We start from the raw sequence: 17,849 nt of genomic DNA on the forward strand, positions 1-17,849 counted from the left end.
GCTGACTGCTTGTTTGCATCATGAATCGCAGCCCCCCCCTCTCCCTCCCATCCTTCGCCTAATGATTTCTCTCAGGCTCAGAGTATCTCCCCAAAGCTGGATCCCCCAATGGGCACAGGAGCCTTTAAACTCAGCAGAAAACCTATTTACCCGCAAATGAAAGCACTGCACTGGGGTGGCGCAGGAATCCGTGGTTGCTGAAAAACAGGGCAATTACTTGGAAAGAGTGAGGCGGGGGAATAAGCCCCATCCAGAGAGTAGGTGTGGCATGTACTCAAAACTTTGTGTTTAGAGACGAACGGGGTGGAGGTTGGCGTGTGGGTGGGGCACACTCTTTAAAAACTTCCTCTCTTAAAATGAGTGAAAAGTGAAGATGAAAAAGAGGAGATCTGAGAGTGATGAGAGAGAAAAAAAGGGAGAAGCCTTGCGGGTTCATTACATCATAGAGGATGGAAGATGTGTCTGTGTTTGTGTGAGTGAGTGAGTGAGGGGAAGCAGGAGATACTGTGCATGCATGCAGGCAGTCAGAAATGGCCGCTCTCCAGCGGGAATTGCTTTGTTGTCTCTGATTAATGTGGAGATCGACAGGCTCGGGGGAGGGAGCCATGAGTTTGATTGGGTGTTTCGGGCTTTTTATAATGGTCCCAAACCCCCACACTACCCATCCTGCATTCCGCGTTGCACCTTTTCAGGGAAGCTTCCTAGAGATGGCATGAGGGAAACTGCTTCCGATGTGCCTCCTCCTTTGGAAGTGTTCGCCCGTGGGGAACTCCAACATGGAGGGTTGTCAACAGGGATACCAGCCGCTGAGGGAACGGCAGAACCTGCTGTACTGGCTGGCTGAGAGACGAAGATGTGTTTGATAATGTTACTGTAGGTGTGTACATGCATCTCATTTCGACTTCCTCCACAGCTTGAGGGCCGTATTAGCCACTGAGTGAGGGGGTGTGGAGCCTGGCTGTGATTCGCTGGAGCTTTCTGTAAGTACCTACTGTATGTTTACTGCTACTTGTAATTAAATCCATCAGCTCTGACTGATGCTCAGTAGCTCTGGTTCTTCTGGTATAGGTGTAAACTACATTGTTGTAGACAACCTCTCATGCCAAAATCTGGACTATTTGCTTGATAGCACTTTACGATGCAGTACATAAATTGTGTGTAGTAACTGAGGAACTATAGTTTAATAATTCAGGAATGACCTCATAGTTGTCGAGTCGTCGATAAGTATGACTCTGCAACAGGGCTATGGAATGGATAATGATGAGACAACACTTTATTGATGACTCATGAGGTAATAAGTAGTTCATCCTTAACCCACCGATGAGCAGCACAAAACCACTGATGTATTATTTACAACTATAATGACTTTTTGGACATTCTATAGTGAAATAACATTCTGATTACTAACCCTGTACTCCTGTACTGCATAATTAAATAACCTCTCCAGTACCTAATGGTTTTGTGCACCTCAAGGTATAAAAAGTAGATACTGAGTAATCCCTCATTGCTTCATCGTTATCTTACCATTTTCTACCATTTCTGTGCGCCACAAAGTAAAGTTGTAACTGACATTCATCAACAGAAGACGGTGGTGCGCCATAGCAAATCATCATATGATGCACAGACTTTATCAGAGGCCAAGGAAAAAAATGCACACCTGAGCTTGGAACATCATTGTTGAGGTATGTATGTGTGCTCCCTGCCAGTCAAGACCACAACAGGTTCTGGAGGGATCTGTTGTTGCACCCCTAAGTGGCCGAGGAGATCCTTTCGTAGAACTAAAAGTTCAGGGATGAGTAGATATTGTTGTGTAGTCTAATGGCTAAATGTATAAGCATGTGTATGTGCAACATTGATGTAACCCAGATGAGTTGTTTGAGATCTCACAGGTCACACCTTGACAAGGAAGCAGAATCTCTTAAGAGAGTCTGGGTAGAGCAGATGTTCCTCAAGCCGTTTTCCAGGAAAGAGAATGGGAAAGGCAGTATTAGTGCATGAGATAATGAATTTAGTCGTACTTAACCACAAAAGGATGAGGAGGGCAGGGAGTAAATGTTAACATATACATACATTTTCCAAACAAAGAACATTTAATTATATGCTTTTGAAGACAATGGGAAAAGAAACCGAAGGGGGCCAGATGTTGATTCCTGGGGACTTTAATCAGGTGCAAGGCGCCCAATTAGATCGAACAACGCATCATAAAGCCGCGCCAAGGGAATGATTAGCTTTATGGTTGATGATGAAAGACCTTGGTCTGGTCGACATATGGAGACATGAAAAAGAGTATTCCTCCGCTTCACCGATGCATAAATCATTCTCAAGGATTGACTATTTTCCCGGTATCCAGAGAAATGATTGAGGAGGTGGTGGATTGTAAGATCATTGTGATATCTGTCGGAACATGCTCCGGTAGAGGCAGGCACAGTGATAAAGTCAAGTGGAAGGTAAGAGGTGGAGATTAACAGCACGGCTGCTTCAGGATCCCACATTTAAGAATGCAGTGAAGACTTCTTTTGATTATAATATTGATTTAACAGATACTCCGAGCAGTGTGAGACGCTTCGGAGTAATATGTAGGATGGGTGGGATCATGGGATCATCTCTGACATTAAAGTTGATTGATTGATTTATTGAAAAGGTTATGGATAGGGTGACTAAAACTAAAATTAAAGAGCTTGAATCACAATTAAAACTAAGGACACGAGCGGTTACACCATTAAATTCACAATACACAAAAATACACAACAAGAAGGCAGAAGATGCAACTGAGATTCTATGAAGGTGAATAGAAATCAGACAAACTGCTTGTGAGACAATTGTAAAAAAAAAAATTTAAAGTGCAAGTAACACCTACTCTGAAAGTGATTTACACAGAAGCACTAGCAGAGGGAAAACTGCCACTATCACCAACATTGTCCTGGTTTTGTCTTCTAAGTGTTTATTTTTCCGCCTCTTTTTGAAGAGCGTTTTCAGTTTATTATTACCTCCTTGTGTTTCATGTATATCCTTGTGTTTATGTTTGTATGTGTTGTTGTTTCTGTGTCTCAGGTTTTCCCACTCCCTGTGTTCTGTTTCCTGTTTTATTTTGTAGGCCCTGCTCCCAGTGTGTTTTCTTTCTTCACTTCCTGTCTCTGTGATTGTCTGCACCAGTCCTCATGTGTTCCACCTGTGTTCAATCGCCCCTGCCTTCCCTGTGTGTGTATATAAGTCTCTGTGCTTCCCTTTGTCCTTGTCGGTTCGTTGTCGTAATGCCTGTCGTCAATGCCTTGTGTCCTGTGCCTTGTTTTATTCAGTGTTGACTTTTTGAGATTCTCTCTGTTTATTGTTTTTGCCTGTTAAAGACATTTATCATTAAAAGGACACTTTTTGTTTGAAACTCTGCTTCTGGGTCCACCTGCTTAACCAAACCCGACAAACCTCCAGTGTCACAGTACTGCAATGCAGTTATAAATGAGGACCAGGTCAGTTTAATCGTGTGAAAACATGTTTCACTTTTCTTGTTTGAAGCACTGAGGATATCCAATGTATAGACTTTGCCGGCCTTTTGAGAAGGGTTTAATAAATGGGTTCAGGACCATGGACAGCAGTTCTTATGAAAGACATCCTTATTAACCAAGGATGTGGGACTAGGCATGGTGATCCCCTGTGCCCCATTGCTCTTCACCCTGCGTATAAAACACTCACAGTGTCAATCAGAGCATTGGATTGTTGAGGGGTTTTCTGGGATTTCAGGCCAAATCAACGGGCACAAATCAGAGTTAGCGCCCGTCTCTTTGGGCTGGTGTTCACGGGGAGGTTTCAGGACGGATCCACGGGGGTTGATTACATACAGTCACTGCTGAGCGCTACATTTGCATGACTTGAGAATTTTAATACACACGACTACAAGTTCACAGCGGCCATGTGGCCCACCAGGACTAATGCTGCTTATTTTACACAGACAATACCACTGCATGCACACACTGTCCAGCAATGTATTCTTTATCTCTTTTAACAAATTAAATCACTATGATCTGTGCTTGGTCCTTATAGACGTGAGCAGAGTCTATGTACAAAACATTATGAACAGGACAGAAATATAACTTCTCTGTATCACATAGACATAGAAATGTAAACACATTCACACATAAGGCTAATTTGGCATAAATTACCAATGCAGAATGATCAGATTCATAAAAAGGGGGTATCCGGGACCTTCATCATTGTCACTTTTCAATGTCCTTACGCAAATCCCTACAGGGAGTGGTAGAGGTGGCACAACACATCACAGGAAACAAACTCCCGGCCATCCAGGACATCTACTACCAGCTTTGACTGCGTTCGGCAGGCGGTACAGGAGCTCCACACACCACCAGACTTCACAACAGTTTCTGTCACTAGGTTTCTAAACTTGTGGTCAATTCAAATCCAACAACCCTCTGTTTACCTGCATGTTTGCACTTTTTTTTTCCCACCTTGTGAAAATTTGCAATAACTTATACACAGACTTTCCATACAGTTAAAGTTGTCACTTTATTGGCATCCTCGAATGTTACACTGCGGTATTGTACTGTATTTGACTTTTTTTATATTAAGCTCTTGCTTAATGTCCTGACCTGTTCTTGTCCAACACCTTTCATTGCACTGTTGACCCTGTGTCAACTTGCACTTGATAAATAAAACTCCAAACTAAACTGAATTAGGGTGTCTCATTTGAAGCTAATACGAGGTTAGTTTGAGTTATTCAAGTCAACTTGATCAGGTGATGTGATTGAAAACTCAAGAAAAGCCCCAAAACGCACCTTGTGGTGTGGTATTTTCTCGACTTGATTAAATCATTGAACATCAGAGTGTATTTCTACATTCGATCTTGATTTTAATCTGGCTGCTCTGCAATGACAGCAACATCTGTCCTTTGTGATGTCTCTGTGCTGAACAAAGAAAAAACGTGTTGAGAATCTTTACATGTGCACATGGCCGACAAATCAGATTTCTCAAGGAGACGTCTGGCTGGAGATGTGATATTTCCCCCATCCCGATGACAGAAACCAGCTTTCTTCTTTACACGACATCGAGCAAATTAGTTCTCAGCAGAAAGACGATGTAAACGTACTGATTATTTACTGGATAAACAAACATCTCTCTGCGTGAAATCCTTGACTGCTGCAGATTTAACATCTAATGAACAACAAGCACAGCTCGCATATATAATGCAGTGCAACACTTAGTCTCCTCTGGACCTTTGTCTCACTATTATATTCAATTCCATAAAGGAGGCAGTCACAGACGCAGTAAATGCCTCGCTGCTTGCATCATTGGCCTTCCCCCCCCAATCACTGCGTTTGCATTGACTGAAATTACATATCCGCTAACATAACAACCCCCCCCCCCCAGTCAGATGGCTTTTGAGTGTAATAAATTGCCTCCTGAATTGCGGCTTCATAAATGGCTCTTAAATGGAGAACAGGCATTGGTCTGATGATGTTTTAATTGTAACTTGCAGAATGTATTAGCTGTGACCTACAGGCTTTTTGTGGCAGCTTCCATTCAATATGTATGTGCGTTCAGACACCTTGGGTTTAGAAAGGTTAATTAACCTCTGGTGGAAGACCTTTCCCTTGCACTTAACTCGGTCTATGTCCTGATAGTGCCATTAACCCATGCCCTAGCCTCTTAACCTCCCCTATCATTACCCACATAAAAGCCATTAAAACTTCCTATTGATTTTCTTTTTAACATGCAACTTCTCCTTGTTCTGCTCGGCTCTGTAACATTTCCCATACTCCGCATACATAAAATTAGCATCTTATAAGCACGTAGCAGTGCAGTTGGCACGGGGGAGTTTTAGCAAAAAAGATCAAACGTAAATCCAATTGGCTGTGAAATGATTATACTTTTTAAAAGGTACTTCAACGAGATGTGAATAAAATGTATTTAAATGGCTTCGAGAGTCTGAGGTGAAGTGTGTGAAAAGTGACGCTGGAGTAGATTTGAACAGCGGTTGGAGAAGGTGCTGTCTGTGTAGCCTGGTTCCACACATCTCTGGGAAATGATTATCAGGATTCTCTTGGAGTCACGTGGTGGAGCCTACCAAATGTTTTGGCTGGTGAAATTCAGCACTGATTAAATGGCTTGTTTCAGGGCATCTCTTGGTATCTATCTACAAATTCTAGAAATCTGTCCGTCTGTTGCCTGCGTATCTCGAGAACCGTTCTTCCTATCAGCTTCACACTTGGCTGGGACATCAACGTTGACGCTCACTGTCGACACCAAAACGCCAGCAGGTTCCCCAGTTCGGAGTCTCACCGAGCTTTGAATAAACCGGTGAACAGCTCGTTGTGCAGCAGCGGCGGTGCATGATTTCATTTTGTAAGGACACATTCAATAATGGGTTACACTCATTAAAGCCTGTTTAGCTCTTTCCCTCTCTCTCTCCATGTGTCAGAAACAATAAAGCACAATGTCGTCTAACTTGCCGTCCGCTCTGTTACCACAGTAACGGCATTGATTCATTCCTGAGCAGACATTAACAAATGAACACAGTGAAAGCGACCACACGCGGCTCCTTCAAGCAGCAGTGTGTCACTTGTGATGTGCAGGTGTTTCCCAACAGTAGAGATGGATAGATCCCAAACAGGGATGACACATATCAGTTTTATATCAGAATTGATTATATAATATATATAATAATATCAATGAAAATCATTTTCATCTGTGTTTTGTCTCTTTGCCAAATTAGTTATGATATAGATACTAACACATAGCTGGACTGTGAGCTAGATAGTTACGGCATCTCATCAGAAAGAAACAGAGTTTAGAAACAAAGCCCTTGATTATTTATACAGTATAATTGTATGTGTGTAATGAACATAATACCAATTTCATTTTCTTTTAATTTATATTTCAGTTATCATCAATAACAGTACATTGCAACACCCCTGTTCACAATGTTCTCCTTTACCTTGAAGGATTTCAGATTAAAAGACACATTTACCTGTTCTCTCTCACGGCTGCTTCGTTCTCCTCATACAGAAATAAGGCTTTTATCGCTCTTTGTCTCTAATGATAGTTCAGTCAACCATTTCTAAGAAGCCTCTAGCCTCATTTAGCTGATTGAGCTCCCGGTCTGTTGCCCCAGCAGACGCCCCTCCCCTCTCCTCCTAAGCAGCTCATTTAGCAAAGTTGGGTCAAGACTCATGGAGCCTGTAACAACACGACAGGTAGGTTGCGTTGCGAGACAGCTTGCCGGCAAAGGTTGACTCTCATTAGGTCTGCAGAGTCCCACTGTCAGCCTTAACAACGCTCATCTTCACCTGCAGCTGCTACCTGTGACAACACTGCAGGCTGCGGCCCAAAGGAGGGGCACCACTACAATGTTCTACTTGGACTGAAGTCGTCACACTTCTCCGACAGTCTCTGAAAGATTAGATTTGAGTAAGTTTGAAGGGAAGTGAAACAATCAAATCTGCTAAAAGTTGCAGAACAAACTGATGGACATGATTTATGATTCAATCATTTTCAAAAAGTCTGCTTCAGTGATGAAGAGAAGCAGGGGTGACCTCCACAGGCTCGGCAGAAGAGGTGATGGGTTGAAACTGAGGGGAGAGGGCATCTGTTTTTTGGCCATTTGGCCGTGTGCATATATTTTAGGATTTTGTAATTGCGCTAAACCCCAAATGGCCACTCTACCCTCTGACCAGTGCTTCCACAAAGAGGGAGTGTTCTGATGGCATGCAGAAGCATATCCACAGAACTGCAGTTGCTAATTGTTCCAATTGTTACGGTCGTAGCAGTTAGCAAAACCCAGGAAGTGCTTCTACTGCCTTAACAAGGATGGAACAAGCTTATCTATGACTGCTGGGAGAGGGTACCTGTTCTTGATGGCGATGTCATTGACAAATTGTAGTTCATGTGGGGACAGGGATATTTAGAAGACAAAGCCAGTGTTACCTTCCGCCAGGGAGTCATTAATATATCTCTCCATGACCTGAGTTAGCCAGTTGATAGATGATGGGGAGGGAAGGAGTTGTTGTTAAAATCCTCCTTGAGATCCAGATGCTCATGAGGGACTAGAGAGATGTGGGAACTTGTTTGCAGGAACAGGACTGGGAGCAGGAGACAAGCAGGCTTAAGGGAAGTAGCACAGCAGTGGCTAGTTGAATCCAAAATAATCCCAGAAGACCAGCCTATAGCCATTTTCAGACATGAACTCCAGAAAATGTCCAGTCAATGGGATGTGGACCTTGTTCAGAGTTTGCCTTTCACATATGAAGAACACAGCAGCAGATTCTCCCATCAGATGCGTTCAAAACAACTTAAAATTCTCCGGCGTGTTCAAGTGAGTGGTGGTGCAGCATGCAGGGGCCCAAACATAATGTTATAAGTCCACTGCAGAGAACACACAGCACATCAACACAGGCATCAGCCCTTGTGACCAAAAGCTATCAAATTTTGTGTCTTTCCAACTGTGTCTTACAACATTCTCTCACATGGGCTCATTCGGATATTATCCAGAATTTTACTGGGGGCTGATAGGAAAAACATTTGAGTTCTCACATGCACTATGATTATCTGGAGTTCAGTGCATGTCTGAAAGCAGCTTATGTGGATTCTGTCCGGATGGCGGAAGATAAGAGTTATGGATGAGGTATTAATCAGGTTGAACTTAAGTGTTTCATAGTGACTGACATGCCCAAATCAAAAGGAACAATATAATGGGTGACAGAGCTAAGAAGAAATCCATCCGTCAGGGGCACTGGCTTCCAGGCCAGACAAGGTAAACTGTTGTATGAAGCTGTTATCGGAGCAGAAATTGATGAACTCAGAGTCATTTCAAGTCTGTCCGAGCAGGAATACCAGAGCGTGAAGCAAAGATTGGAAGGGCCCTTCTGGATCTTGAACTTTGAACCCACCGTATAGGTAAGCTCATTGATGTAGTGCACAGGCAGCAACAAAATGCCAGAGTTGGTCAAAGTGCATGCATCCATTCTCTGCCTGGCGGTGCAGTCGCTCTTCGGTATAAAGCCAGGTTCCACCTAGATTCATGGATATATCATAGAGGATAAGAAAGCTATTGTAGATGCAAAACAGACAGAAGGTGGTGAGTGGAGGTGGCTTGTGTATGTATTATGGAGCTAATGGGGGAAGTGGAAACCAGTGGGCAGGCAGAGAGGCTCATGTGAACAGTAGTGAACCACAGCAGGGCAAATGGAGGTGACTGGATCTTTACTGGCAGGAAAATTAGTGGACGACAACACATAGGGTATACGCAATTTGTATCAGATCTTTGCACAGGACTGCGTATGGCCTGCACAAACTGGACTTGATTGACAACTCCCTCAGATCCTTTCAATTCATGTGTGTTGCGTGGACTGGGTAGCTACCCAATCTGAAAAACGCTAAGCATAACTAAAAAAGACGTTAAAGCATCTGCCTCTCCAAGATACATATGTAATCTTTACTCCTCCCAGCTGTGACTACATCAGTTCGTGCTCTGTGGAAATGGGCGCTACATGCTGGGTACCCTGTGATAACAGCACATGAAGTTACGCTGAAATTACACTGGAGCGACTGGGAGAAAAGAAGCTCTAGGGGGGGTGCACTGAGCTGTTATAGTGTTAATCTGATTGGATTGGCCATGGGGGGTCCCAGTCTACTGGTTTTTTTTTAGATGCAGCCCCACCTGAGCAGGTCTGATGCAGTAATTGCAAACACTTAAGTGCATATAGGGTTTCAAATTGATAATCATGCGTGACATCTGGCTCAAGACATAGTGGAGTTTTACACCCGGCCGAGCACATTACGTTTGTTACTTATTTATTCTTTTTCTGGGATAAGAAGTTTATAGTAGGATCAGGGGACAGAGAGCAAGGGTGAGTATTAGGTAGGTAAATACTCTTGAAGGCAAATTGTCACGGCTCAGGTGTTGCCCCTGCTCCCTGCCCCCTCCTTCCCTCCTCCTTCCCTGTGTGAGTGTGTGTGTGTGTGTGTGTGTGGGGGGGTGCGATCTCCACTCCTGGCACCTGGCGTGAGATCCACTCCTGGCTTCAATCATCAGCTCTACAAGTACCCGGGTCCTCGTCGCCAGATCGCTTCAGTCACTTTAGTCTCGGCCGCTATGTTAGTTTCAGAGAAAGATTTGTTCCATACGCTTCTAGTGGATTCTATTTGTTTCCCTGGTGTCTCAGGATCGCCAGAGCCAAACTCGCCTGCCCTTGCTCCAGCTCAGCGCATCTCCTGCTCACCCTCAGCCAGCCATCAGCCTGTCACCTGCTTGCCACAGCTTAATATCAAAGACGCTGTTCATTCATAACCAGTTCCTCCCTGTGTCTGCTTCCGGGTCCAGTTCCAAACAAAACCTAACACAAATAGAGATTCAGTGACTGAATCGTGTTTCGGTCTCTTGTTCCCCCACCCAGGAACCAAACAGGGGGAGTTTGGATTTAGACTTCCTGTTTTGTCGTAACGGTCTGACGAGTTTCAAACTGTAGTGAAAGAGGACGTGAAGTGAGATGGGTGAGACTCTGGCTCATGGACACAGATAAGTGACTTGAACAGTATATAGCTTTAAGAAAGATGCTCTGAACAGGAAGTAGGCAAATTAACTTACAGGAATTGAAAACATTATGTAGGATTAACATATGAGAAAAAATTGTCTAATTTCGGCCTATTGTTGACCCATCTACTTCCTCATTTTTCTCTTTCACACAGGAAGCATGATTCAAATCACCACTAGAGGCCCTTCCTTTTTGGAAAAATTCAATGAGATCATTTTGACCCTCACATCCAGCTCATTGAAAGGCAATGACCAAGCTGAGCTCCCACATATTGATATTGATTTGAGCTTTACTGGTATTACTAACATAAAAATTGGATTTTAAATTGCATTCAATAACACAACTGTTACTAACAAATGCATTTTAATGTGTCTCTGAGTTTTGCATTGCTGCCCAGTTCTGTTGATCACTCATGACAGTATCATCCAACTATGTCCAATGTGTGCAAATTACTGCGTCAAAGCCAAACATTACTGACCCACCCACAGATATAGGATTAGTCCTATTACCTTATACCATTGAAGGTACATAAAGGTTAAATTAAAGGTTAAAGAAGCTAATTTAAAATGTACCCAGAGAAAATATGACAAAGGTACAGTCATTAAAAATAAACCTACCCTTCTTATGATTGTCTCAGACAAATGTATTGTAAAGTCTGTGACCTTTTTACATAGAATTAACACCGTGCAGCTATCCCATAGACTTGAAAGAAAGAAATTATCATTATGCAACAATCGGGGATATTTGGTAGTTTTTCTTTACTCCTGTTGAGGGATAAGGACGGAGGATGTCTCACCTTGTTGAGCCTAATGAGACAAACTGTGATTTGTGGGGATGGGCTATACAAAATATATTTGATTTGATGCACAAACAAATAACATGCTGTCCATGTTTTAATGATACAACATGGATTAGTAAAATAAAAGGAAAAATATCAGTTTTTCATACATCAGTTTATATTAAGATGTATTTTAAAATATATTCAATTATAATGAAAAAATATATGAAATTAGCTGAGAGGTCACAATGGGAGGATTTATCAGACCAACGCACTCCATGTTAAAAAGATTAACATGCATTTACAAAACTACATTTGGAAAGATTTTGTGAAGAGGAAGAACAAGTGGATTTTCATCTATTTTGATTTTGCAAGAATGATTCATATGTTGGATTCAAGTCAAAATATAATTTAAATAGTATTAAATAACATTATTCATAAAATATTATTATTATTTTAAATGTAAATCAAATGTAGTCATGAAAATATCTTCATGAGTTAGAGTAAAACAAAAAGTATTTACTAAAATAAATGATTGTGAAAACTTCCTTCATCAGTTGGTGTTTTCATCACCATAGCAACCAGATGCTAAGATTTGACTTTGAAGCTGATTTTGATTGACAGAGTAATTCCATCATAATTCCACTGGGGCTGTGACAACAGGACGAATCTGATTGGACACCTTCCACAGGAGACCTCTGATTGGCTGTTGTCTTTTTGACTCTGCCTTTAATGCTGTTAAAGTTGAAGACAGTTTGTTATTGCACTCTGACCTTGTGTGAGGTAAGTCATGTCTCCCTCTCTTGAACTCTGTATTTATCCAGCATGCTAACCTTTACATTTCAGGCTCATAATTCAAGTTTGAAATGATGCTACTGTAAAATATGAAGCTGCTGCTGTTACCTGCTGCTGTTAAATGTTGATAATGTGCTGGTTTCTGTACTGGTTGTTTATTAAATGTATTTATTCAAATGGGATAAACCCGTTGAGTTGCACCAACTGGTTTTCAAGAGGGTGGTTGCTTTCATAACAAATTCCTGTGATTCCTGTGGTATTCTTGTCATTTAATGTTGCTATTTAAATGAATGAGTGATACGTGATAGCGTGATGCTAACTCTGACTACAGTATTTAAGGCAAAGTCAAAAAGACAACAGCTGTCACTGCCAATCAAATTCAGATTCAAATTCAAATGGAAGCATCTGGTTGCCATGGTGACTGATGAGGGAAGTTCTCTCTCTCTCTCTCTCTCTCTCTGTGCCAATTATTTTATATTGAATGTCTGTCAATAGATCAATTTCACCTAAATCTTAAACACTATTTCATGTTGTCACCTGCAGACAACCGTTTTTTGCCGCCAAGATCCAGACGAGAGCAGAATATTCTTGCGAGAACAAATCCTCGACAACTACTATTCGACAAGAAGTCAACAACCAACCGAACAGACGAGAGGAAACTGTGAATCAACTCTTTGAACTCGAGTTTCTTCCGTGCTTAATCAAAAATAAGTTCTTGTCTCCGTTGTGAAATATGCAACAACAAGACACTGTGACGAGCCTCAAAGCCGAACTCATCCGAGCCATGGATGAGATAAAGGCTCTCAAAGATGGAACCTCGTCTCTGAAGGAGCAGGTGGAGCAGCTGCAGGAGCAGCTGAGAGAAAAGGATGGTCTCGTGAAAAAAGAGACCAGGAAACGACGTAATCGCTTCAGAGCCTACATGGACTGCCTGGTCGAGCTCACTGAGTGTCAGGCCAAGTGTGGGAGACTGGAGGCAAGTCTGCACCAGGAGCCACCTCAGCCCGAGACGAGCTGGAGCAGAGCGGTGGAGGTGGAGAAGGAGAACCAGGTTCTGAAGGAGGAGGTCGACCTGCTAAAGGTCGGACAGAGGAGGCTTGAAGATGAGCTGATACACAAGAACCAGCTCATCCTGAGTGCTACTAAGGAAAAAAGCGCTCACATTGACTGCCTGGCCGTGCTCACGGCTAAAGAAATGGAGCTGAAGAAGAGTCGGGCAGAGACCCTCGAGGTGAAGCTGCAGCAGACTCGATCTGAGAGACTGAGCTGCAGAGAGGTGGAGGCAGAGACGAGCTGGAGTAGAGAGGAGGAGGTGGACAAGGAGAACCAGGCTCTGAAGGAGCAGGTCAACCTGCTGAAGGTCGGACAGAGGAGGCTGGAGGTGAAGCTGCAGCAGACTCGATCTTTAAAAAGCTCAGTGAGAGAGAGAACGAGCTGAAGTTTGTTGAGAGGATGTGGAGAAGAGAGGAGCAGCAGCTGGGGACAGTGAAGGTCGACAACAAAGACAAACTCCTGAGCCAGCAGACAGTCATTGTACAAAGAAGAGAGGGATGTGTAGATACAAGTTTGTCCAAAATATTATAATGATGTAAATATTGTAAATATGTTTAATTTTTTTAAATAAATATAACAAGTCAGGTAACATCTACCTGTGTATGTCTTTCTGAATATAGATACAGGATTCATGGCTCTGATCAATTAACACAGTGTTGGAGTTAAACACATCAGTGTGACTGGTTTAGTGTGCTACTGTTCACAACAACACAACACAGGAACAAGACAAACAATGTTTCTTACATTTTTTACAATTGGTTTTATTTATATATTAATTATGACAATAATACAATAATAATAACAAAGATACACCTTTTACACTGACGATGATTTTCCCATATCATCGTATTTACCAGACATTTAATAAATAATAATAATAATAAAAAATAATAATCCTTACAATTTCAATAGTACTCCTACTGTTCGGTGCTCGGGCCCTAAAAATGGATCCGTGTTTACAAATCAGATGTTTACAGCCGTCCTCTGACCATGTTTGGCAATTTAAGTGATGATGTATATATTAAAGCTACGATTTAAAACAATTAAAAACATTGATGAATTCATTCATTCATTAATTAGTCTATCCTTGGAGGGCCTTGGGTTGATGGAGCCACAGTTAAACAGATCATTTTCAAATGCTCTTGAAGTAAAAAGGATGTTATAGGAATATTTCTTTAATGGATGGGAAGACGGCTGGAATTAGAATTTGCACTGGAATCCATTAAAGTCAATTAAAGTAATAATTAAAGTATAATTTACTTCATTAACTTAAGTGATTTTTTTCATCTTTCATAGTATAAATTAACTAATACCACTGGGGTGTGTGTGTGTGTGTGTGTGTGTGTGTGTGTGTGTGTGTGTGTGTGTTTAATATATATATATATATGTATGTGTCTGTATTGAAATAATATTATGTTGTAACAATAACAATCAATTAATTAATTTTCTATTAATTTTAATTTTTTCTCTGTCTTCCAATAAGCTTTTTCTTTTGCATTATGACTATTGCTCTTTATAACACAATACAAAAATAAAAAGAAACTACCAACAGAATGTTATCGCATTGGATTTGCAGCATGCTTTGCAATAAGACAATAAGAGAATGAATATTTTAATGTTGATAAATAAAGTGCATGAAACGAAAAAAGGGGGCAGCTCTCCTCGGGTATTAAGTCATCAGATTTACTTTTATCTTGATCGCATTGTGGGGGTCGTGAATAATTAATGGGGGGAGCTTATTAGGAAAAGATGATTAGGCAAATTACACAGGTGTCGGATGCATTTTTCATGATGAATTTTGCCGGGACAATCCTGGATTTCCATCTGTTCTGCTCCCATCAGAATGTCACTGCAGGGGAAATTAATATGACACATTAAAAAACGCAAATTGCAGCCTGGCAAAAAGAGAAAATAAAAGTATAAATAAGACTTGAGGGTTTGTGCTGAAATAAACATAAAGAGGGAATTGCCACTTTCAGAAGCTTCCCAATCATCAGCAGGGTTTTTCGGCAACTGGGACATAATAAGCTGGTTCTTTTTTAATGGACACTGGGAATTTCATTTTATGATTACACCGTGCGAGAAAACGACTTTGTCCTTCGCCATTATGTATGTCTGAGCTCATTCAGTCCTCACTATATGTAGACCATTACTTCAGGTATTAATTAAGACTCACCTTTCATTTGGTCTTTTATAGAGGAAGGTTGGCGAAAAAAGCTCAGTATTATTCCCTGGCACTGTTTATCACCCCCCCTAAACATAGCTGTCGCTGCTTTCTGCTTATCACTGGAAGCATTTCTTTTAATCGCTGATGCTTAGAGACCTTCGCTTTAACTGAGCGTTTTTTTTTTCTTCAAACACCTCTCTTAAAAGCCACCATAAAATGACCCAGGAATTGGTTTTTATTTACACCTTGACACATTCTGAATAGTTTACCACATTTCCATGGACATTTCAATGCGACGAGGCAAATCAGACATTGAGCAAACCACTTACACTCGAAGCATTGATACATATTTACTGTGGTGAATCTGCAGCGATAACAAACCGAGAAAAGACACATTCAGACTCATAACACCAGGCGTGTGTCTCTCTGCAGCATCCTCTCCGACGATCAAACCTCATCAGCTCCTGCATTATTGAAAGGAAAACTCTTCTCTCGGCTCAATGTGGCCACCTTGTCTTTTCTTGGTGTGGTCCTCCACTGCTTGCCTTTATTGGGGCTCCCCAAGGAGTACTTCAAGGCCCCCTCAGATCAGGCTCAGGCGGTCGGGGTTTCCACCTCTCACACCTGTGAACTGTCTTCATAAATTCCATCCGAGCACAAGCAAATCAGCAATGCTGTTTGTGTCGCTTTCATCCCGGCCTCCTTCTCTTGCTGTTGGTTGCCGAGCGGCTCATTTGTCAGAAGAAGAGTCTAAGAGACACCTATGAGTGAGCGTGGGTGTGGTGTTTGTCCAAGTTTGTGTGTCTTTGTGTGGTTGTGGGTATGTTTTACGTGTGACTGTGTGTCTACTGAAGGTGCCAAGGGTTATCAAGTTTTCTATACCCCTCTGCATTGGTATCTTGAGGGGCCACAAAGTGAAACAGAGGAGGATGTCTGCAGGACGTGTTGGGGGTTACTTCTGTCCCTAGCTTTAACATCTAAAGGAAAGGTTAGGGTTATCTACAAAGGGGACGCCTGCTTAATTAGCAATAAGCTTATCAGATCTAGACTATCCCCATAAGAATGTTTGATATTTAATGTAACTAATCTAATCCCAGTGTGATAATGTAATATTGAATCATTTTAAATTGAGCAAAAACCAGGAAAAAAAAGTAGAAAATAAACACAAATGTCATTCTTTCTACAGGCTTAAGATATTTAGGAAAATAAAGTTATAAAGTTCTATGAAAATAAATCATGCATTTATTTTTACTTCGAATAAGAAGACTGATTTACAAAAGTATTTTCCTATATGAAAAACCAAGTCTTTATATTTGTTTCATTCTTACTTTCTGTTCGAGGAGATACATTCGTACTTGTCAATACTAAGTGATACACAATTGTTAATTCAATTCTCAAAGCACAGAGCGAGGACAAGACCTTACAGGAGAGAAAAACACGACTCAAACCGGTTTAATGTGGTTCCTTTTAATCCCAATGACATGTTTCAGTCTCTGTAATAATAATGTGATCGAAGGAGACAAATGCAGCACTGAGGAAAAAGTTCTGAGGCCGTGAGAGGATCACTGGCAACTTTCCCCAGTGCGTCTTGAAAAGCTTCGAAAACACCATCCCCGTGCCAATAATGACACTGAAGTTTCTCCAAGGATTTTTCTTTTTAAATGAGGAGGTTACTGAACGATGGTTAGAGTTCTTAAAGGAGGTGGCGGAGAAGGTTCTTCTCAGTGATGAGGGTTCAGTTCAGACACAGGAGACAATGTTTCTCAGTTTGAATAAAACTCTGGGTCAATGTTTGTTTCTCAACATGCACTCGAGAAGAAAATCGACGCAGACAAAAAGCTCTGCAGGGTTTATACAGCTTATATATAGTTTATATAGCTCTGTGCGGTAACACAAACTACACCTGAGATATGACTCACTGTTAACTTGTTTCTTTCCGGACGTCGAATGGAAAAGTTTTCCGCTTCTCAGAAAGAGCTTTCCTGACACAATCCAGTGAATCTTCTTCAGCACACGTCGGTCGTGATAGATGTAACCTTAGAGTTTTCTAATGTATGAACATGACGAAGAAAGGAAAGTGTGCGTATAGTAAAAGCAAAATCTCAATAAAATTAGATGTATGTATATATGAGGTTGATATCAGTATGCACTCATATACATACAAATGCACTCATGCGATATGATGAGAAATCTTTTGAGGGAATTACTGATATTTTTGTTGACAGAATAGCTAGATCCAAAAATGTATGAGAATGGAGTGCATATATGTTTGGTTTAATTCTAACCAGGTGGAGATTATATTACACATGGCTGCGTTCCTTCATCTTTGGATTTTCATTCTCTTTTATTGTTTCAATAATCAAAACAGCTAAATGTAAAACAGCTGCTAAACAAAGTGAAATTGTGCTTCCAGTTTATAATGAGCTCCCTCCAGCAAGGGTAAAAAATGCATGCCTCTGGTTCCAAGGATATCTCCCAGTTCACAGCAAGAACACCTCACGCGGGTCATGTTCTGTGG

This window comes from Hippoglossus hippoglossus, chromosome 23 (genome assembly GCF_009819705.1).
Source record: "Hippoglossus hippoglossus isolate fHipHip1 chromosome 23, fHipHip1.pri, whole genome shotgun sequence".
Classification (NCBI taxonomy): Eukaryota; Metazoa; Chordata; class Actinopteri; order Pleuronectiformes; family Pleuronectidae; genus Hippoglossus; species Hippoglossus hippoglossus.